The sequence below is a fragment of the Tursiops truncatus genome, chromosome 17, assembly GCF_011762595.2.
Source record: "Tursiops truncatus isolate mTurTru1 chromosome 17, mTurTru1.mat.Y, whole genome shotgun sequence".
Lineage (NCBI taxonomy): Eukaryota > Metazoa > Chordata > Mammalia > Artiodactyla > Delphinidae > Tursiops > Tursiops truncatus.
In genome coordinates this window covers 7,601,574-7,625,189 of record NC_047050.1, presented here as the reverse complement: position 1 = coordinate 7,625,189, position 23,616 = coordinate 7,601,574, and the positions used below count along the sequence as shown (strand labels likewise).

At 47.1% G+C, this 23,616-nt stretch overlaps 1 protein-coding gene, 1 long non-coding RNA gene and 1 other non-coding gene across 5 annotated transcripts in view; 2 read left to right on the top strand and 1 right to left on the bottom strand.

Annotated features, from left to right (window-relative positions):
• The window catches only part of CHD7 (chromodomain helicase DNA binding protein 7), a 179,032-nt gene extending 170,976 nt beyond the window's left edge, over nucleotides 1-8,056 (bottom strand). For 2 of the 3 annotated variants that reach the window (XM_019925278.3, XM_073794419.1), the window contains exon 1: nucleotides 7,738-8,055. The gene's annotated coding sequence lies outside the window, so the exon portion shown is untranslated. Of the gene's footprint in view, nucleotides 1-7,737 lie in introns of all 3 variants that reach the window. The other variant, XM_019925279.3, reaches the window with a different exon arrangement.
• Nucleotides 399-485, top strand: LOC117308789 (small nucleolar RNA SNORD35). The gene has a single exon (XR_004522966.1). It is a non-coding gene; the product is annotated as a small nucleolar RNA SNORD35 (small nucleolar RNA).
• Nucleotides 8,057-12,990: 4,934 nt separating the features above from the next.
• Nucleotides 12,991-16,838, top strand: LOC141276839 (uncharacterized). Its single transcript, XR_012327018.1, has 3 exons — nucleotides 12,991-14,638; nucleotides 15,356-15,670; nucleotides 16,289-16,838. It is a non-coding gene; the product is annotated as an uncharacterized lncRNA (long non-coding RNA).
• Nucleotides 16,839-23,616: the final 6,778 nt, after the last annotated feature.

Here is a 23,616-nt window from a genome sequence, read left to right as displayed (position 1 = left end):
CATGCAGCAACAAAGACCCAACGCAGCCAAAAATAAATAAACTTTTTTTAAAAATTTAAAAATAAGGGCTTCCCTGGTGGCAAAGTGGTTGGGAGTCCGCCTGCCAATGCCTGCCAATGCAGGGGACGCAGGTTCGTGCCCCGGTCCGGGAAGATCCCACATATCGCAGAGCGGGTGGGCCCGTGAGCCATGGCCGCTGAGCCTGTGCGTCCGGAGCCTGTGCTCTGCAACGGGAGAGGCCACAACAGTGAGAGGCCCGTGTACCGCAAAAAACAAAAACAAAAACAAAAAAATTAAAAATAAATAAATGGGTAACATCGTTACTATACAAACTGGCAGAAACAAAGATACAAAAAACAAAATAAACAAACCAAAAAACTGTTTCAAGATAAATGTTCAGCAGATGATGGCTTTTTCTCACGATGGTCTGCGGATGCCACTGTGGGCAGTGCCGATAAAGCCAATGGCTCAGCTGATGCCAGGAGGAGCAGAGAGCCCTGCCAGGGGTGGCTGTGTCTCTTGAGCGCAGGCTTGCTGAAAAGTTGTATGGCTGGACTGGGATCCTCTAGGACGGGATGTCAATGCCCCTCCCCTAGTCACCCTGGCCTCGTTTTCTTACAGCTTCGTTTCTCCCTCTACCCCACCCCCAGTTTGCCTACGTAGGGCGCCTGGCTCATGAGGTTAGCGGAAGTACCAGGCAGTAACGGCTACACTGGAGGAGAAGAGAAAGGAGAAGGCCAAGATCCACTACCCGAAAAAGCAGCAGCTCATGAGGCTACGGAAGCAGGCCGAAAAGAACACAGACAAGAAAACTGACAAATTCACAGAGGTCCTCAAGACCCATGGATTCTTAGTCTGAGCCCAATAAAATTGACCGTTTATTCTTAAAAAAACAACAAAAAAACAAAAAAACAAAAGATAAATGTTCAGGGTTTTCATACTTTTTCTCATATAATATAAAGTCAGCAACTTGGAAGCTTTTCTGGATTTATCAATTAGCATCTCTCACTTGCGACCAATCGCGCTCTATCATCCACTTTTTATAATAATTGAACAAAGTGACTGTTAAGATATATTAAGGTAGTTTATACATAGTTCCTCCCCCAGAACAGGTAAGTGTTCTGACCGAGGACAGTATTTCCCTCCACAATTACCTAAGTAATGCATTCATTTCTACCACACCCATGTTTGGCCACAACCGGCTCCTAAAATGCGACCAGTTTCCTCCATGGGGAGCACCAGCTATCTTCCGGGAGTCCAAGGACCTCGTCCCAATACATAACTAGCAACAGAAAGCGGCACCAGGAAGACAACCATGACAAGGACAAAATGTGGCAAAGTCTGCTCACCGGAGGGTCCTCTTCCTTGTATGAGCAAGCAAACTCCTATTAAGCAAGTAAGAAAGTACCATATATCAAGGTAGATAACAAAGTTTCCCTCTTCTCTCCCCTTCCACTGACACCACCAGCAATCCTTGGTGGGCTCGCCATACACCGACATCTTTGGGGGGAAGCTGGCAGACTATTCTGGGAAGTTTTAGAATGCCGCTAGCAATGGAAAGAAGGCTGAAGCAACAGTTTCACGGTCCGCTATCGGCCACCTCAGTCACATGCTTCAAGAGCTCGTGAACTTCCTCCTCAGACCAGGTCCTGATCAGGTGCTCCCTACCTCGGAGAGCAGCAACCCCAGCCAGCCGGCCATGCAGCGAATACACTAGAAACCTACGCTCCCTGACACCTTCCTCTGCCTGAGAACAAATCTGTCTTCAAATACAAGTCATTGGGCCTCCTAAATCTCTCTCCAACCTGTCCACTTCTCCATCTCCACGACCACCAGTCTAGCCCAAACCACTGGTCCTTCCCACCCCGTGGACCACAGCAATAGCGGGCAGGACGAGGTTCCCAGCCTATTCTCTCTCCTCTGCCCCACCCACCAATTCAGTCTTCAAAACACAAGCCTGCTCATGTCAAGCCCGGCTTAACACTCACCAGTGGCTCTGCTGCTTTTTTTTTAAATCCCAAATTCCATATCCTGTTAGCCCCGCCCAAGCTGGCCTGTGCCCGCCTCTTGCGTGTCATCTAGCTGCTCTCCGTGGGCCTCAGACACGCTGCCTCCCTCCAGGTGGGCTAGCACTGCCCCTTTCTCCTTACCATCGCTTGGACGGCAGCGCTGAAGCCGCTCCTAACAGGTGACTGTCCTTCCTCCCAGTCCGCCGCCCAGCACCTATGACGTTGCGGTGGCTCTATTTTTCGCGTGGGTCTTTTATGTCTTCTCCTGGCACCACTGTATTCCTAACTCAGGCATAGCGCAGCGCCTTTGAGGTAGCAGGTACCCAATAGACACTTGAGCCGATGAACAAGAAAACAGGTGAAACAGGAAAACTGATCACAGCCCAGTCACTAGCCACTAGAGCCAAGCCTGGCACCTACAGCAGTGGTGTAAGGTCAAAAGGACCACTGAAGAAAGTGTCTTTGATGCCACATGGCCACAAACAAACAAGCTCAGGGACCAATCGGCCTCTTACTGCCAAGTAATGCTTCTTCATTACTATTCTACCTTATTTTTATTTTTAAAAAGATAGTTTTTTACTTTTCAAAATAAAAACAAAACAAAAACCTCCAAAAATATTTCCCTGAGAAAACAATTATGTTTGCAGTCACCTAACATTAGTTAAAGGTACTGGAACCTAGTTACGGTAATGAATACGTGCTTCTATAATGAAAACAATAATCAAGTCTCAGAATAATTTTCTCTGCATTTCTCTAGATGGATAATCATACCTCCCCGCTCCCCGCCTCCCCAAAAAAACCTCCAAACCACCACACAGAGGCAAATACAATGCCGTTGGCTTAAGAACACCCTTAAGAGCTATGTGAGCATAGGCTATAGGATGCTTAAGCCAAAAGGTGCTTTTGAGTCAGAACATAAGAGGAAGAGCTAGTCTCTTCCCGAAGCAGCTCAGTCATCCAACAAAGACCAACCCGGCACTCCCCTGCATGAGCACCCAGCTAGGCACCAGGAAGACAACCATGACCAAGGCAGCTCTGCCGGCAGTAACTGGGTGGCCAGCCAGAGACGGCTCCTTTAATTAATCCTCTGGGCTTTAGTTCCTCAATCTGTAAAATGAGAAAGTTCAACTAGCTCTCCAAGGTCCTCATGCTCTAAATATCCAAAGATTTACTAATGACTGTAAGATGAATTTCTACTTGACAATATCATTATGATTTCCTGTTTCTATTTATTATTTTTATCACACAGGTGTGGTTTCATTTAAGAATTTTAATATATTGATAAAAGTAAAATATAAAAGAACGGTACTAATGTTTTTAATTACCATCCCAGCTCTTAACTACCACCATAATCAGCTATGGGCTTTTGCCATAAGTGCAACTGAGTAATACCCAAATTAAAATAAATCATTACATCTTCATATTTTTTGTAGAAAAACAGAAAAGTGATAGAAATAGAAAAGTGATCATTTACTCCCAATTTCTTTCATATTTTTACATCATCCATCATCTTTGAATGTCAAAGTTTTCTTTAAAAAAAAAAAAAAAACTAGGACACAATAATAAAGATCTCCAGAGAAAAAGGAAAATTTTATCTCCCAAACTGATAAAGCTATAATGGCTTTAGAAACCTGATAAGATATAACAATACAAAATTCTGAATTTCTAAAAGGGCATAAAAAGAATACTCTTTTAAAGATATACAAAAGTGTCCGAGTGAATGAACAAGACAATTAAAGAGTCACACAGCGCCATCATGTTCCCGACATCATCTCACCATCATCACCCCAGATGCTCCTTCCCCATCTACCTTAGTGAATTTAGCTCTGTGACCTGCATCTATCTAAGTGCTGGTTTGTTTACATCTAGAAAGCATCTGAATACTGGAAGCAAATCACTTGATTACAAAGCTGAAATTTTAAGGGTCATTTTTTTGCAGCCACACATTTTGCTCAGCCCTGACTAAGCATTTTTATTCTTGCAATGCCTTATTTATAGTAGATGTCTATAAGACGGCCATGGCGACTACTATCAAACCTGAAAGGCCATGTACGGATAATAAAAGATGGACAATAACAACACATCCAAAGCTGATCTTAAAAGTTAAAATATGAGTACTTGGTTACCTACAGAACGCGCTCTCCTAGTAGATGGTAAACTCTGTGAGGGAAAGCACCGCCTCTTATTTGTCGTTTTACACACCGAAAGCTTGCCAGTGATTGCTGAATCAAAAGTAACCAAATGGATGGTGACACTTTCTCAAGCACAGGGAATAAAATGCTCTTCGGCTAGGTTTGAAATAACTACTCTAAACTCGGCACTGAGATTGCTCTTACGGGTTACACGGCATGTACGTAGAAGCACTCCGACTGTATTTTCTCATAGACGAAAATATTCTTTTACTTTTGACCTTTCTGCCTAAAAACTATACAATAGGTAATACATTACTGACTGCATCTGTATGAAGAAAAAATTGTCACATTTCTTTGATGCAGTTTTATAAAGGTACTCCCCATGGTATTCATTTTAACTCAATAAAAGTAAGACGCTCATGAAAAAAGTTTTGGAAATAGTCCTATAAGTCGAACTGATTAACAACTAAACCAAGTACAGGAGAATCTATGAAAGTACTGCTTCAAAATTAAGTTACTAGACCTGCTATTTTAAACTCAACTTAGGTATTCTCAACTTGGGGAAAAAAAACAAAAGTGCTATTTTTTTTCCTCAAAAGAGGAAAATAATGTTTGAGTTTTTAACCATCACCGTCACCTATAAATGACCTACATTTCTCTATCCTGACTTTCAAAATTAAGACATAGAAAAGGAAGCAATTTTTTTAATTGACGTAAAAATAATTTCATTGGTTAAACCAATATAATTAGAGTTTGGAATGCACATACCAGTCCCTTTATTATAATTATTCATTTCTTATCAAGAAACTCATTTGAATCCTGAAAAACCTAGAACAGAATTCGTCAAGCTTCAATTTACTGGCTTGCACAGAGGGAGGAAAAAAAATAGAAAATATCAACAGACTATAAACAATAAAATCCATAGTGCTAGAAAACAATTCTTGAGTGTTATGGTGATGAAATTCACCTGCTACAAGCCTCACAAAAATCCACCATGTCCCTTTAGCTGGTTACCAAAAGGGCGGGGGGGGGGGGGGGGATGTCATAATTTCACTATTTGGCAAAACAAGAAAACTTAGTTTCTAAAATTTGCTGCAAGTCAGCTTTCCACTTCCAAATTCTGTTTACCTTGTAACTTTTTTCCACAGAACAGATTTTTCAGGGAAAACAAACTTTCTGTGAACAAATCTGGAAGACATAAAATGTCTCCCACTTACTATCACCTAGAAAGGCAAACCCAGTCCTGCTCCGTGCCCCAAGCATCTAGCTTTCAGCCTCTTTATTATCATTGTCAATGAATGGGCCCCAGTCAAATGAAAGCTGCCATTTTAGGGTAAAGACTGGAGGGCTTCTGTTGTGCAACAGCAAGACAAAAACACTCCGCGACAGATGTACTCTGGGGGCTGGGAGGCGGATTCAACTTCGCAGAATCACTGCTCAAGTTATTTCTGAAATAAGAAATTACCTACTACTTACACATTGCTACAATCTAAACGGAATTATAACTGGGATAAATCAGGTTCCCATGCTGCTAAGATCACAGTCAGTACGATTTTTTTTTTTTTTTTTTTTTTTGGCCATCGTTAGACTAGATCTGTGAGGAAATAAGGATAAGTTTTGTGTGGTTTGTTGTTGTTGTTTTCTATTTGATTATTACCTTTAGTGAGTACTCCCACCTCCCCTTATCGGGAGACAAATGGGGGGAAAACACACTCAACCTCTCTGAAAGGTACTGCCCACTGCAAAGACGGCTTTAATGAGAATTTTCAGAAAATAAAAATCAGGGCCTTCACATAATCCTTTAGAAATAAGTTAAAATATTTAATGCAGCCCAAAAATCAAGCCCAGAGAATGGACATATTTCAAGATAAGTTCTTTAAATCGATGGCTAGATAATATACAATGGGAAACTAAAAAGTATACTTAGCAAGTGGAGAGCTGGATAGTGTATCTAATTCTAGCAATTCAAAAGGAAACTCTCCATGTGGGTTGCTACTTTTCTTTTGTCCATTGTCTGTTTGGAAGAGGAGGAAAAAAACTAGTTTAAAAACGAGGCGTGAACAGTCCCTAAAAGTGACCTCCAGGAAAACCGGCCGCCGGGTAGCAGAAGCACTCCCCGCGCGTCCGCTCGACGGGGGCGCTCACAAAGCCGGCGGGCGGGCGGGCGGCCGCGAGTTCGGGGTGCGCTCCCACGGCGCGGGGCTCCTCGAGGCACAGCCATCCGGAGAAAGGCGGCTCGGTAATGATGGCTGCTCGGGGCCGGCGGCTCCTTCCCCGGAGCCTCCCGACCCCCCGCCCCCCCGCGCCCGGGATCCGCCGCCCTCCCCCGCCCCCCGGCCGCGTTCGCCCCGCGCCGACGCGACCGCCCCGCACCGCAGCCCTCCGGGTGCCCGCGCCCCCGCACCCCCGGTGCCAACCAAACAAACAACGCGTCCCCCACCGCCCTCCTTCCTCTGCCCGCTGACCGCCTGGCCTCCAGCCACCTCGGCCGTTCACGCCCCGAACGGCGGATCTCGGCGGGGGCAGAGCGCACCCGGGCCACCCCGGGGGCCACCTGGTGACACCCCCCCTCGGCGTTGACCCCCGGAGGACTCGGGGATGGGGGAGCTGAGCTGCCTCCGGGGGCTTAAAGTCGCTATTATGCAGCCGCCGCCGCCGTTGGCCCGGCCAGCTCGGCAAGGTGGGGTTCCCTCCGCGCCGCGCCTCCCCGCGCTCGCCCCGACCCTGCTCCCTTTCTTCTCCTCCTCGCGCACTTGGGAGCCGCCGGGGAGCCCCGGGAGCCCCCGGCTCCGGGCTCGCAACTCCGCGCCCGCGGCCGGCACGGGCCGGGCTCGGGACGCCCCCCGCGCCGCGTGTTCGCGCCGCCCCCGCCCCACGCGGCGCCCCGCGCACTTTCCTCGCCGCCGACCCACCTCGCCCGGTGGCCGTCCCCGCGCGGGCCGGCGCCGCCGCGCCAGGAGGGACGCACTTTGTTCGCGCCGGTGCGGCCGCCGCTCCCGGCGAGCGCGGCGTGGTCGGTCCGGGGCGGGGGGCGGGGGCTGGAGGCGGGGGTCGCCGCCGTCCCCGAGCCGCCGCCTCCGCTGCTCAGCCGCCCCGCGCCCGCGCGCCCATCGCCCACTCGCACTGGAGTTGCAGCCCAACTTTTCCTCCTTCCTTTTTCTTTCGAATGGAGCCGGCAACTCGTGCTCGGCGCCGGCGGGAGGAAACGCGCTCGCGTTCCCCCGCGCGCAGACACGCTCCCTCCTGTCCCCCGTCCCCCCCCACGCCGGCAGCACAACAAAAAGCCATTTACATGCGAGGAAGTGACCCTCGGCCGGACCGCGCGCCGCCGCCGGCCCAGCGGACGCAGGCAAAAGTTGGGTCGCCGGGCGGCGCTCCGGGCGCGGGTTCGGGCCCCCCGGGCGGCGACGCCGGCGACACGGCCCGGGCGGCGCTGCGCTCCAGCGCCGGCCCCGGCCCCCGCCCGCTCTAGCCCCTCGCCCCGCACACGCCCAACTCCTCGCTCCCAACTCCTCGCGCGGCCCCGGCCCCGGCCCGGAGCGATTTCCTGCCGCCGCCGCCCCTCCTGGGGGCGCCCGGCGAACTCTCGCGCTTACCGGGTCGGGCGGGCGGGAGGGATTCTCCGCTGCCCTGTGCCGAGGGGGAAACAAAACGCAGAGCGGGCTCCGGAGTTGGCTCGGCGGCCGCGGCCAGGGGGTTGAGTCCTCGGGCGCGGAGTTGGCCGGGGGCGAACGCGGCTCTGGCGAGTTTCAGGGTCTCCGGGTCCCCGGGTCGCCTCCTCAGCGGCGCTCCTTTGTGTAATTGCACTCGATTCAAGTTTAATCCGATAGTTCCCGAGCACGAGCGCGTCCGCACTACCACGGCTCAACCCCCGCGCCGCCGCCGCCGCCGCCGCCGTCGCCGCCGCCGTCGCCGCCGCCGCCGCCGCCGCCGCCGTCGCCGCCGCCGCCGCCGCCGCCGCGGCCCCAGCACGCCAGCGCCTGCGCGCGCCCGACACGCCTGCGCGCGCCCGAGGCCGCGGGGCCGCGCGCGCCCGCCGCCGGCTCCCTCCTCGCCGCGCCCGCGCCCGCGCGCCGCCACCTGACGTCAGGCGCGCCTGGCATAATTTATGCAAGAATTCGGCCCGGGTGTGGAGGCCGAGGGAGAGGCCGAGAGAAAGGGGGCGGCGCGGGGCTGCGGGGCCGCGGGCCGCGAGGGCGGGCGGGGCGCCACTTCCCGTCCCCGGGCGGGCGCCGGCGCTGCGGGCGGCTCTCCCCGCGGGCCGGTGCGCGGCCGCCGCGCCGCCTTCCCGACCCGGCTCGCTGGAGCGCTCGGCCGCCGCGCGGCAGCGCCCGGGACGCGGGCTGGAGACGGTGCCACGTTTCCCCAAGCGGCACCTTCCCGGGGTCCGGGTGCGCCGCCCGCGGGCAGGAAGCGGCGGCCCGGCCGGCGGCGGTCCTCCCGGCCGCGGCGAGGGGCTTCCGAGGCTGCGCGGACGGACGGCCCCGGCTCGAGGGGTTGGGACGTCCTTTCTGCAATTATCCGTCAACTTGGAACGATTTTCCCACCTGAAATTATTTAGAATGGGCACGTTCCATTTCAGATAGATTTCTCCTGCCTCTCCACGTTGCTTGTCTTAACCTCCTCGTTGACAGGACCGCCGGACCCACCACTAAATCAAAAAGTTTAACTAGATGGCGTTGATTTTGTTGAATTTGTTGCCATGCCAAAAAAGGGAGAGGGAGCGCGATGGTTATGAAACAAAGAAATAGGTTGTGTGACCATTTTTAAACATGTCAGGACTAGAGTGTTTTAATCATTCTTTGGCCAAAATGGCACTTTTGTATGATCTCCTAGCCTCAATTACCCAAGCGTCTTATTCTATTTCCCTTCTCGGTACAAAATTAATATGAAACCTGGAGAAATTTCTCTTTTACCAATTTTCCTTTTAGGAACTGGATCTAACAAACATTTATCAAGCACCTTTTATGTGTAGATACCAAGCAGTTATAATTCTTTTAAACCGTCAACTGTTGTACACTTTAAGGTGATTTTATTAGGTAAAAGATTACGTTTATTTTTAAATCAAGGAAGGAACGTAGATCAACCAAACATAGACCTATAATAGATACAGAGGAAAGCGAATTGCTCTTATTGGACTCCAAAATAAACTCAGAAAATTGCAAAACTATGCAAAATATAATTTCTCCTCATTCAGCGCCTGTAGTACTAAGACTATCACGATACTTCTAGTTGAACCAAAGATTAATCAAAACTATTTTGTTATATTACTACTACAACTCTTCAATACCTAAGTTTGATTATCCTAGACTTAATCACTAAAACATTTATTTCCTAACATGAGCAATGATTTTCTAAATATTTGTTACATTTTACTGTCATCGATTGAAATGCCGTGGTTTGGGCTTTCTTTCATCATATATTTGAATGGTCTTTTGAAAGAGGTAAATGTTTCATTCAAGGGATTTACAAATAAACAGCAGAAAGAAGGTTGACACTACAGAAAATTCTGACGTTAAGAAAACAGGAAACACTAAAATCACTTCTACCTTTTTTATAGTCCATTTCATAAACCAAGAATCAGAATTCCGAGGTTAGGTTTACATTTCCATTAACTTTATGTGTCTCAGTGAAAGCACGTTGGGGATGCTTTGGGGTGTGCTGGGTGCATAGGGGTTAAAGACAGGACACATGTCTGCAAAGAAATCACTAGCAACAGATCATATTAGAGCCCATAAAAGTGGCATAAAAGGGATTATCTCTATCCTTTACAATATACCCCGCTCATTGTCAGATGTGCATATATTTCAAGTCAATTTACGAGCTTAAAAAAAAACAATGACATCTACATAAAGTGAAAATATATTAGTTAACCTTTAATTAACAAATAGTATTGAGTCTGAGGAGGTCCCCCTGTGCCCTTGTCTGTTTAACTAGAAAGTGAGGACACCTCCCTTTGAAACATATGAGAAATGGTAAAATAGTACAGCCAAAGCTCAAGGTGGAAACCAACAGCCCTGCAGCCCCTCCCTGGTTTAATCTCCCTCCTCGTCCCATCACGGGTCCGACAGGATGGAGGAGTCTCTAAGCTTTCAAAAGTGGTAACGGTGCAGAGCTAGAGGGGCCTTGGAAAGCGGAAGGCCTCAGGGGCAAACTCCTAGGCGGCTCTGGCCTGCTGGAGTCATAACTCCCCTCCCCCTGCCCCTCCCCCCTCCCTACCCTTTAGCCTCCAATGTTTTCTCTCCATTTGCTTCACTATTGAAGTTTTCCCATTGAGAATAATTTGAATTCACAAGCTTTCCCTTTGAGTATGCAAATTCCTTAGGGAGAGATAAGGGACTCCTGGTCATTCACAGATGAGTGTAAATTAGTTCAATGGGTTGTTTTCCTCCCAACACGTAGCTGGGACTAACAAATTTAGAGATTTATTCATTCATTCAACATTGAGTGTCTAAGAAGTTCCAGGCCTTGTTCTAGGTGCTGGAGATACAGTAATGAACAAAACAGAACAATGTTTCTGCCCTCTTGGAGTGTACAGCCTAATCGGTTGGTAGTTTTGATTTAGTGCTGAGAGAAAATGGTAACTTTGGAGTCTGAGCCCTTGGGGAATAGGACAGGCTTGAGTTCATTGTAGCCAGAGGGCAGTGGAAACGTACAAGGGCCCTGGAGGTGGGCCTAGAAGTGGGTGCCCCCAGAAAGCTGTTGAGAAAAATTCCAGAGACAACTTGGCCTGTTACAAAAAAGGTTTTCTAGGCCCCATGAAATGAATGAAAACAGGTTCCTCTAAGAACTCAGACTAACGCTAACTGACCTGTAATTTGGCTGCATTACTGCTTAGACAAATAAATATTTGTCTCTGTTTGGAGACATAGTCATAATGTATCAACCTCTAATACCCAAACTTCAGAACACCCTCAGTTTAAAACTATCTGCTTTTCCCTATCTGCTCTTCCAAATCATTAAAATCAGCTTACACAAATCAATTACACTAATTCCAGTGTTGAGGACTTACTTGATGCATTTTTGGAACTCATCTTTTGAAACTGTGTTCAGAACCAATTTGCAAGTCATAGAAAATAACTCTCTTTAGTGCCCAATTTCTTTTTTTCCACTAAAAACTATATTATTCTACTTTATCGTTTACCAAATTTGTGTCCAAATGATTTTGGCAAGCTCCAGACAGTATATTTTGCCTTTAAATGATGAAGATGGACTGTCATTGAAAAATATATAGAATTTAAATAGTATACATGATAGCTATTCACAAAGTTTTAAAAATTTGACTTGTAATAAATTCTGAGTAAAGTATTTTTAATCCATAAAATTAAGAAAAAGAAAGAAAAGATAGAGAAAAATAAAACTATAGTTATTCAGAGGGCTATAAATGCTGAAGAAAGCACCAAAAAGAGAAATCTGAAAAGCATTTCCTGCATCACTGGAAGGACAGCATAACCTTCCTGGGTGATGTTTTCATGGGGGAAAGAATCTGGCTGGATATGGAAGTTCAGCCTCCATATTCCACTGGTAATGGACCCGGTTGCTACTGCCTTTGCAGGCAACTGTCCAGACTGGAAAGGTGAAGATATCAGGTGAAAAGAAAGTCACTAGGGCTACGATCAGGCCACTGCTGGCTCCCAAAGACAGCATGGTTAGCTAAGTTTTAGCAAACATTGATTGAATGCCTACTATATGGCTAACTCTCTCTTAGCCTCGGAGGACACAGTTAGCTCCCTGTTCACACGGAGCTCATGCTTGGTGGCAGCATAAAGAAGGGAGTGATTCTTGCTGCCGGGACAGCAGAGCAGCCTTCCTAGAAGAAGGGAGGCTTGAGGATTTCCTCAGAACAAAGAGAGCAGGACAGATGACCATGAGGTCCAGTTGTTTCAAAGCCTAGTGAGCACGGGTCATTGCAAGTGGTTCCATACTGAGTGGAACACGGAGGGCGGTTCCTGCTCAGTCTTCTCTGACTGACCCCCCAGGGTGGGTTGGCTGTCCTCTCGTTCACCCATCTCCATCAATACTGGTTTACATTAAATTATAATTCATTCCTGGGACTTCCCTGCCAGTAATTAAGACTCCGTGCTTCAAATGCAGGGGGCGTGGGTTTGATCCCTGGTCGGGGAACTATGATCCCACATGCTGCGCAGCACGGCCTAAATAAATAAATCATTCATTCATTCATTCATTCCTGTCTTGTCTTCTCACTGGGTTGTGAGCTACTTGGGGGCAATGGCTATACCTTGTCCTTTGGCATCCCCAGGTGGCCCAGAGCCCTCGCACAAGTGGCAGGGTGGGGAGGTAGTAGATGAGACTGGAGAAGTAGACAGGGCCAAGGAGACGTCTTGACTGTGCCCCAAAGGTGCTGGGGGCTCATTGAAGAGTTCAGCAAGAGAGTCACACATCAGATCCTTACTTTGAAAGATCTCTGTGATGGGGCAGACTGTGGGAAACGAGAAGCAGGGAGAGAAGAGAGGAGACACTCATGAGGCAAGAGAAGGGGAGAAATAAAAGAAATTACCCACATCTTGTATTCTTATTATTTTTCAGACTCAAGACATTCCAGGCAAAGCAGCGCTGCACGACCACTTCGCCCTGTGGTGGAGGAAGGGGGCGCTCTGTCTGGAAGGAGCACTGTTGGGGGCCATGGGGGCAGTGGTTCCAACATGACCCTGCCGCCCACCTGGAACGAAGCATTTGCTTCTTCTCCCCTCAGTTACTGGCTCCAACTTCCGTGACTTACCACCAGACTCATCCTAAGGCATGTCGAGCAACACCTAAACTCTCTCATCTCTATTTCTAGACTGACAAATGGAATTCATGGTGCTAACTTAGACAATTATAAGATATTTTTACAAAACATTAAAAGTGGGGAAATACAGTGTTTTATTCATTCAATAGTTATTGAGCACTTGCTGTGCATCACACACTGTGCCGGGTGCTATGAAAATAAAAATAAAGCCACCCCTGCCCTGGAGGAGCTCTCTGAATCTATTAGGGGTGACAGACATTTAAGCCTGTCAGTACAATTAAAATGTGTACAATCGTGGTACTATTGGGTACCTGGTTGCTCAGAAGAAGAGGCGCCTCATTTTGCTTCTGCCCAGAGAGGCAGGGGAGGCTTCACAGAGGATATGACATTTAATCTGAGTCTTCAAGGACTCTGCAGATGGCAGGGGTGGGGAGGTACACCAGGCAGGAAAACTGTCTGAGACATCCATGGGGCAGATGGCTAGTGTCGGCGCTGCAAGTAATTTGGCTCGGAGCACAGCGTACACAGGGAAAGGGCGGAAAATGAGAATGGAAATAAAAGTAGGGCCAGGTCAGAAAGGGTTTAGTAGCATATTAAGAAATCTTTCCCTTATTCCGTAGGTGATTGTCAGCAGGAAAATGATCAGGACAAATATGGATGTCCTGGCCAAATCTCAGAGCAGGGGGGCAATGAGTAGACGTTGGTGATAGTCAAAGTATAACGTGATGAGGCCCTTGACCAGGGCAGCATTCAAGGTGATGGAGATAAAGCAATAAATGTGAGAGACATTTAGGTGACATACTTGATAAGATTTGGTGAATGACTGATTGTCGATGAGTGGATGAAAGGGAGGAGATGAAGATTCACTTCTAAGTTCCCTCCTTGAGTGACTGGTAAGTACATGCATCATTATCCAAGGTAAGGAATAAGCGGAACGTAGTTTGTGGAAGAACGACACAGTGCTTTGGTGTGTGAATTAGAGGTGCTCTGTGGAATATTTAAATGGGGATGTCCATTAAGTAAGAGATGGGAACTTAGAAGACTGATCTGGTTTAGAAATGTAGGTGCAAGAATTACGAGGTATGAATGGTACTTAAATCCATTGGAATGGATGTTTGGGAAAATATGCAACATTGGAGGAAAGCAGGATGACAACAGGAATCTTTAAAATACCAGGTTTTCTCGGTTGTTTATCATTGTATATCAAACCACCCCAGACCTTAGTGGCTTAAAACAAAAAGGTATTATTTATGTGATGGGTTATCTGGAGTTGGGCTCAGCTGGAAAAACCTGGGGTAGTTGACATTCTCTCTCTCTCTCTCTCTGTCTCTCTCTCCCTCTCTTCACTTGGTCTTTCATCTTTTTTCTTTTTTTTCTTTCATCTTAGTCATCCAGAAAACAAGGAAGTTCCTGAGGAGTGTTCCAAGAAGGCAAACCCCACTACACAAGCCTTATCGAGCCTCTGCTGACTTCATGTTTGCTGACGTTCCACTGGCCGAAGCGAGTCACATGGTGCAGCCCAGGCTCAACGCCAAGGGAGCCCAGTGGAGTGATTCACTGGGACCATTACTTATCCATGTAAAACACATGTTACAAGATGGGCAGAAAAAATATTTAAGGGGGACATCAAAAGAGAAGCCATTGGAGAAAACGTATGAAGATTTGTCTGAAAGAAAGAGTAAGACATCAAGGAAGCAGAGTTTCTAGAAGGGAAGGGGCAATAGTGCCAAGTGTCACAGAGAGAACAGGTAGGGAAGGAATAAAAAGTGTTCATGGGGCTTGGTCTTTGTTAACCTTTCCAGTTTCAAGCGTTGAGGGTAAAAGCTGAATCGCAGAGGGGAGAGAAAGTGAATGGGCGTTGAGGAAGTGAAGGCAGAAGATGTGGATTCCAGACTCTTTTCTCAGAAGGTTGGTTATGAAATGAAGAAAAGATGGGGTAGGGCTTCCCTGGTGGCGCAGTGGTTGAGAGTCCACCAGCCGATGCAGGCCACATGGGTTCGTGCCCCGGTCTGGGAAGATCCCACATGCCGCGGAGCGGCTGGGCCCGTGAGCCATGGCCGCTGAGCCTGCACATCCGGAGACTGTGTTCCACAGCGGGAGAGGCCACAACAGTGAGGGGCCTGTGTACCGCAAAAAAAAAAAAAAAAAAAAAAGATGGGGTAGTATCTAGAGGAGAACTCACATTAAAGAGAGAGTAATAGTTTTTTTGTTTGTTTGTTTTCTTTAAAGATCAGGGTGATACGCATTACTTTAGAGTAAGAGACAGGAGCTGGGATAGGACAGTAAGGGCTACGGGGAGGAACAAGCGTCCAGCTGACGGTTGATGGGAAGAGCAACACCTGTTTTTTTTTAATCAAAGAAAGGCTGGTGAAAATGGCAATAAGTTTGTAGGTTGGGGTAGAGAGAGATGACAGAAAGTTAAGCAAATGCATTTATAATAGCTTCTGTTTTTCTTCTTAATTCAGTGGTTAATCATCTACTGAAATTGAAATGCTCATGAATGGCCAAGAGATCTGAGGCAAGGGTTTAACTTTTGGAACAGTCTCCACGGGGAAGAAAGAAGCTGTGAAAAGAAAGTAAAAGGACCCTCCTTGAGTCCTGAGAGTCCTTGAGTCCTGAGCTGAGACTGCAGAGGCACCAACTTGTTATGCAACTTTCTTACGTGATGTTCCACCCTGGGGAAAAGGAGTATGAATGGAGAATTTCGAGGTTCACTAGTCGTTGTTGTCTGTGGAGACACAGACCCAGGCCACATAACGAGCAGGGTTCCCAGGGACCAGGTAAGATCAGCTTGCATTATTCCCTGGAGTCATGAAGTAGCCACAGTCACGGGTCCTTTGTTTAAATATGGGACATGAGCTGTATATGATTATATTATAATATGATATGCAGAGATTTCTGGCCATCTCAAATCCTCTTTGGGGAAATAAATATGTTAACAAAAACAAAGAAATAACTAAGTATGTCTCTTCTTCCCTTTATTCCCTTAAGTCCCTGGGTGGCTGGTTGGCTCATGTGGTTGGATTCCAGTGTTAACCAGGCCAAGGCCTTGGGTTCTGTTTCTGTTATGGTGATCTCAGCAGTGTCAGTGTCATACAGGGGGACATAATATTATCATTGCAAGTTCTTGGACAATTCTAGGCTGAACTATGTCAAACTCAGAGTTGTGCTTTGATATGTAAAATGAGAACAGGTCATAATTTAAGGTTACCTAATTCCATAACCCATGTGTCAGACCTCATGATACTCCCACATTTAACTCTGGTTTAGGTATTTGCCAAAAACTATTGCTAGCATGTGGTACTCCAGCCCTTTTCCTCCTTGGTCAGAATATTCACAGTAGAAAAAATATTAGATTTGGGTTTTGCAGATCATGCACATATAACCCTCTTTTACAGATGAGGAATCTGAGGCTTGAGAGGTTGCCCTGCTGTGAATGACAAAGGTGGGATCCAAACCCAGGTCTTCTCAACCCCAAAGAGAAATCCAACAACTGCGAAAAGATGCCTTGCCTTTGTCATGATCTGCTGCGAACTGAACTCCTTTACATCCAATTGTGTACACTCTCCTCTGCTCTAAAGGGAGAAAAGTCACATTTGACAGACAAGTCTGCACCCTGATTTTTACAAGATCTTCTTTAGGCTGCAGCTCTGGATAAGACGGACTTGAGAATGATGCAACCAATTATGACGAATGCCTTCTCCTGGGTGGAAACACAAGCTACTCTCTGCTCACTGCTCCACAGAGAAATACGGTAGTCATGTGAACCCGCCCATCCAGTACAGCCCTCAGATTCGTGAGAGGTTGGTTCAGGACCAGCACCTAGTACAGTGCCTGACACAGAGGAGGCATGTGACAACTGTTTACGGAATGAGTGTTGCATTTAAGGTACTAGGATGGCCGGATACAGAAAGGCAGGAATCATTAAAAAAAAAAAAAATTCTGTGTACTTGAATCTGAAAGGAGAAACATTCTTAATTTTATCTTAATTTGTAATTTAACAGAGTTAACTTCCTCCAAAGTAATTACTTGTTAATATGTTTCTAATGTGTTTCTAATGTGACGGAGCTGCTGTACTGGGGCTTTTCATTTAGAAAGCTAGCAAGACTCTGTGTTAACCGTCTCCTAAGCGCCCATCTCAGCAGTTTCTCTGGATGTCATTCCACATACTGACTTCAGTTCCCAGGCAGAGCTTCCTGGGATCGAAATGGCAGGAGCTGAGTGGACCCAAGGCTGCACACCACCCACCGGGTCCCTGTCCTCCCAGGGCTGTTGTAGGGCCCTCACAAGCCACTGCCCTTGAGTCACTCCTAAGTCACCTGGGTTGAAAGTCACAGAAGTATGGCTACATGTGTTTCACCAAAAGTCTACTTCTTTTTTTTTTTTTTTTTTTTTGCAGTACGCGGGCCTCTCACTGTTGTGGCCTCTCCCGTTGCGGAGCACAGGCTCCGGACGCGCAGGCTCAGCGGCCGTGGCTCACGGGCCCAGCCGCTCCGCCGCATGTGGGATCTTCCCGGACCGGGGCACGAACCCGTGTCCCCTGCAACGGCAGGCGGACTCTCAACCACTACGCCACCAGGGAAGCCCCAGCCTACTTCTTTATTGCCTCTCTCAGGAAAAGAAAATGTAATATTAGCAGACCTCTCTCACCAAGGGTCAGATAGTCCACGTGAGCTCAGAGCGGGTACAGATCAAGGCAGCGGAACAAAAATGACTACGTTGGGGAAGCAATACCACGTTCTACAATAATATACATTTCCCTTGCCTCATATCTTTTATAAATAGTGGTAAAATATGTATCATATCATTTGAACCAGTTTTAAGTGTGCAAGCCAGGGGCATTAAGGACATTAACAGTGTTATGCAGCTATCAGCTCCATCCATCTCTAGAACCTTTTCATCACCCCAAACAGAAACTCTGTCCCCACTAAACGTTAACTCCCCATTCTCCCCTTCCTGGTAACTTCCATTCCACCCTCTGTCCCCATCAACTGGCCAAGTCCAGGTGCCTCATGTAAGTGGACTTATATCTGTCCTTTTGTGTCTGGCTTACTTCACTTAGCACAATGTTTGCAAAGTTCATCCATGTTGTAGCTTGTGTTAGAATTTCCTTGCTTTTTAAGACTGAATAACATTGCATTGTATATATAGACACACTTTTTTAAATTTTTATTTTATTTTTTTATACAGCAGGTTCTTATTAGTTGTCTATTTTATACATATTAGTGTATACATGTCAATCCCAATCTCCCAATTCATCCCACCACTGCCGCCCCCGCCCTGCCATTCCCCCCTTGGTGTCCATACGTTTGTTCTCTACATCTGTGTCTCTATTTCTGCCCTGCAAACCGGTTCATCTGTACCATCTTTCTAGGTTCCATATATATGCGTTAATATACGATATTTGTTTTTCTCTTTCTGACTTGCTTCACTCTGCATGACAGTCTCTAGATTCATCCACGTCTCTACAAATGACCCAACTGCGTTCCTTTTTATGGCTGAGTAATATTCCATTGTATATATGTGCCACATCTTCTTTATCCATTCACCTGTCAATGGGCATCTGGGTTGCTTCCATGACCTGGCTATTGTAAACAGTGCTGCAGTGAACATTGGGGTGCATGTTAGACACACTTTCTTTATCCATTCCTCTGTCGACGGAAACTTGGACTGTTTCCACCTTGTAGCTGTTATGCATAACGCATCTACGAAGATGGGCGTAGCCTCATCTTTTTTTAAGACCAAGACCCCTCCAGCGGAGGTCCTGGCACTTTGTAACTCCTCCCTGCCTGAGAGCGCTTCAAGCCAGTTCCTTCACCCACTGCCTGGTGAAGGCCTCACCCGCCATGAGCAGAACAGAGACTGGCTCCCAAGTGCACTGCCGCGCTCTCTCCTTGGGGTGCTTCTCTTGGTCCTGCAGATTCCCTGCTCCTGGCTCTGGACGTGGGGCCTTGGCAGGATCCAGTGCCTCCCTGGAAGCCCCGCCACAGGCTCAGGCCCCCTCAGCCCCATCTTCATCAGCTGAGACCTAGTATATCTCAAGGTCAAGCCTAAACCATGGCAAATGCCAGTGAAAGATGGATGTGGTTTGAGTGGCCAGTGCTATAAGACTTTCCCAAGTTACTCCTAAAACATTTGTATAAAGTAGAATTACTTTCTGCTTGACTATTTACTGATAAAAGTTGACAATCAGTTATTTATTAAGCTTTTCCTGTGTGGAAGGTACCATACTCTGGATCTGTGGAGGACTATACTAATGTGGTTATGTCCCTCCCATTGCCCTCCGAAAGAGTACATTTAATCAGAGAGGTATGGGCCATGATGGCGTAACTAATCAAATAAATTAGGGTTTATCTTTACTATAGAAGCTGCACAGGTATTAGAAAGAATAAGGTAGATATGTATGTACTGATGTGCTGTAATCTCCAAGCTATATTGTTGTATGAAAAAAAAAAAGTCTAGGGACCTCCCTGGCCGTCCAGTGGTTAAGACTCTGCACTTCCACTGCAGGGGCCGAGGGTTCGATCCCTGGTCAGGGAACTAAGATCCCTCAAGCCATGTGGCGTCACCAGAATGAAAGAGTCTAGATGCAGAAGAGTGTATACGGTATGTTCACAGCCGCAGAAAAAAGCACAGAAGGATTTATAAGTGCACACATATATACATATATGTACCTATATGTGTGCATATATGTACATTCATGTGTGTGTTTATAAATTCATAGGTGTGTCTGGAATGATACACAAAGGACTAGCAATAGCCGTTGTCTCTGAGGCAACTGTGGATGGCAAATACCTTTTTCCTGTGCAACTGTCTTGTACTGTTTGAATTTTCCACTGTGTGCACAAGTTGCCTTCAAATTTTAAAAAAATGTTTATAAAACTAACAATAAAAGAGAGTGCATGGGAAGTAGTAAATGAGCAGTGTACAAACAACACGAAAGGCTCTCAGAGGAAGGAAAGCTTGCTCTAGGCTGCAGCAGTCAGGACGGTTCATGGGGGAGGAGAGGACATTTGAACTGAGCTATCTGGGGTGGGTGGGCTTTGGGGAGAGGGGGATGCTGGTGGGACAGTAGGATGGGGCAGCATTCCAATCAGAAGGCACAGAATAAGCAAACTTGGAGTCGTATGAGGTAAATCAATTGACCTTTGCCTGGGTGGAGGAATGTAGTAGCATTTTATTTACTTAAGGTACACACGGACTCATTTCAAAATGCATTTTAAGAAGCTTATAAGATAATTAACAGCACAAAATTATTAAAGTAGAAATAGAATCTGAACTCAAGACCTCGGAGAAAATATAAAATTCCTAACCAAAAAAATTAACCGGTTATTAAGCTTTGCAACTGTACAATATCTGAGCCTCCTGATGGCCAGGGTAAAAAGTGAAAGTATAAATCCATAGCTTTTCCTATGGATAGAAGGATGTCATACCAGCTCTCTGAAAACCAGTTCTTTCTGCCCAATTTTACAAGAAAGTGTCACATGGGAATTCTCATGGAAGGTAGTAAGTTGTGTCCCCTGGCAGAAGCCGTGTCAGCAGGGTCATGTTCAAGAGCGTCTTGGTTGAAAGTCACCCAGGATGCAGAGGGTCACTGACTTACCTCACAAAGTTCTTGGAAGGGTGGATAGATACCATGTCTACTAGAGAATTTTCCCTGAATGTTCCCTCTCCCAGCTGGGAGTTCTTTGTGTTGTTGGGTGTTTGTGTGTTTGGCTTGTAATTAGAGCCAGAGGGCGGGTTTACATGAGGGCAGAGCCTAAGTGGCTGGCAATCTGTATTACTGGTTGACGGCCAGGCACATGTTTTGGGACCAGACAAACCAGGAAAGCCGAAAAAGCTAGCAAGCGCGGTTTTGCCAGGGTGACAGGCAACTTTGCCTTCCCCCGAGGGCCATAGGTGTCCCTTGAGACAAATCCAGGATTATCCTCAGAAAGAAGCTTTGCCTTATTCCACTGCTTGAGTCAGTGTTTGTTTGACTCTCCAATATTCAACACTAAAAGAAGATGTCAGGTATGACCTTGGTCCAGTGGCAGTTTACAAAGCGGAACTGGGGAAAAGAGAGACCAGTGGGGGGAGGGTATTGCAATATGTTTAAAGCCTTTATGAGGGCAATGGGTGTGAGAATCAAGGGGCAAGGATGCTAACACTCTATAGAGAGAGAACTGGAGGGTCTTTGTGACTGAATATGGGAGCCAAGGGAAAGTGGAGGGCGGCCCTGAGACTGGGAGCCAAGCCATTTAAAAGGACAATAGAAATGGCCGAAACAGAGACCGCGTCGAGAGGCAAAGCCTGTGCGGGGGAAGATAAATTTGTTTTTAGATGTGCTGATTTTGAGATGATGGCCAAATACCAGTTAGCTGGAGATAAAGGGATGAAGCTGGACACAGACTTGGAAGCCATCTAGATAAATGAGATTCCTGATGGAGCTATATCATTTCCCCTTTGAAATCATCTTGCCAAAAAAATGGATTTGAATCAGCTCACACCTCTAGATCTGACTATAGTTTACTGGAAATTTGGGTGGGCGGAGGGGACCAACGTGATAAACAACCCCAAGGGCATGTGATCAGCAAAATCCAGAATGTGGATTTTGAGCACCAATGAGCTGGTGTTTTCTACAAATAAACTTCGGGGGCAAGGTGGTGCAGCGGAATAAAAAAGGGGAATCAAATGATTAAGGGGGATTTAAAGAGTACAATGTGTGGACCTTGTTTGGATCCTGATCTGAACAAAGCAACTCTTAAAAACATTTATGAGACAACTAAGGAAATATGACCTGATTGGATATTCACTGATGTTAAGGGATTCTTTTTCATTTTTAGACATATTAATGTTTTTGTGGTTAAGGCTTTTTTTAAAGGGTCCTTATATTAAAAAAAATATATACTGGAATCTTTACAGATGAACTGATATGATTCTGAGATTTGCTTCAAAATAATCCAGTGGTGGGGCATGAGGAATGGCGGGGTACAGATGAAACAAGCATGGCTGTACGTGGATGACTGTTGGACTTGGGTGATGGTGCCTGGGGGCAGGGGAGGGGGTCACTACACAGTTCTCTCTATCTCTCTGTGTGTTTAACCGTTCCATAATAAAGAAGTTAAGAATAAATGAATAAAAGAGAGTGTTCACTCCATGAAAGAACACTGCTTTGTAAAAGTAAATGTCTATAGACAGGGAGCAGGTAGTCCAGAACAGAAAGTCCTAGGAAAGTCTCATATTTAAGGTGAAATCAGGAAATGAGGAACAATAGGTGGAATAGAAGCAGTGTGCTGTCCCGGTTTGGAATTCAGCAAATGGTTTGAGTTTAGCTCTAACTCTTACTAGCTTTGTCATCATGAGCACATTGTTGACCTCTGAACACCGACAAGCCTCGGTTTCCTTATCTGTAAAGTGGGGATAATAATTGCATCTCCCTCACAGAGTCAGTACTCTGTGGGTTAAAGGAAATGATGTATATAAGGCACATTACCTTCTGCCTGACGCAAAATAAGTGCTCATGAAACATTAGCTGTGAGCACTGATGTTTTATTGCTTATCAGAGTGGTCATAAAAAGGTAAGAAAAGAACCAGAGTATGTAGTGTGATGGGAGGCAAGAGGAAATTTTGATGGAAGGACAATGACCTTAGTGTCGTGTTCTAATCCAGGAATATGGTGCCTTCATCGGATGAGGTAATTTGGAGGTCACTGGTGACCACAGAGCTGTGGTGTGTGCCACCCGGTGACAAGGAATCGAGTTAGGAGCGGTGATGAAACACCGGGAGCAGTGGATACTGTGTATTTCCTTATTCGGCGATGAAAGAAAGGAAAGGGATAGAGCAACAAAGACAAAAGCGCCCTTCCTCAAAGTATAGGAGCTCTCGCAAGTCTGCAGGAGGAGAGGAAGAAGCCTACGGGGAGGGAGGATGGAGAATGCTGAGCCTGGAGCAGTGGCCTCAGCTGCAGAGAAGAGAAGGAGGGCCAGCCCTGCCATGACTAGAGATTCAGGGTAGGTGATTTACAGTGAGTTAGGTTTGGAGGATAAAAACAGGACAAAGCCGTGAGAGCAATCAGGGTTTCCGAGGACACTGGAAGGGACTGGGAGGGAGGAAAAATAAGGGAAGGAAAAAAGATCAGATGGAGAAGGGAGAAGGTTGGAATAAGAGTGAAAGAGAGACTAGGTGAGTGAAGGGCTTGCCATGTGGGCTGGTGTCTGAGGCTACAAGGCTGGTTACAAGCAAGAGCAGGTTTGTAGTGCAGACTGGGGCCCCCTGCAAGCAACATCTGCAGCCTGTCCAGTGGCAGAGATCGTGGCCACTGATGACACCACCTCTTGGGCGATTGGAGCAGGGCGTCTACAGTGGCCCGTGGAGGAGCAGAGACCTCCAGCTTCCCGGGGTGGAACTGCAGGTGCTCAAGGATGGGAAGGGCTAGGAACATGCCCCAGAGAGCCTAGCCAGGGAGAAATAGGACAAAGCCAAGCTGGCCCATGAGACTCAGGGGCTAGACAAGATGTGTTAAAACATGACATCCTGGGCTTCCCTGGTGGCGCAGTGGTTGAGAGTCCGCCTGCCGTTGCAGGGGACACGGGTTCGTGCCCCGGTCCGGGAAGATCCCACATGCCGCGGAGCGGCTGGGCCCGTGCGCCATGGCCGCTGAGCCTGCGCGTCCGGAGCCTGTGCTCTGCAACGGGAGAGGCCACAAGAGTGAGAGGCCTGCGTACCGCAAAAAAACAAAAACAAA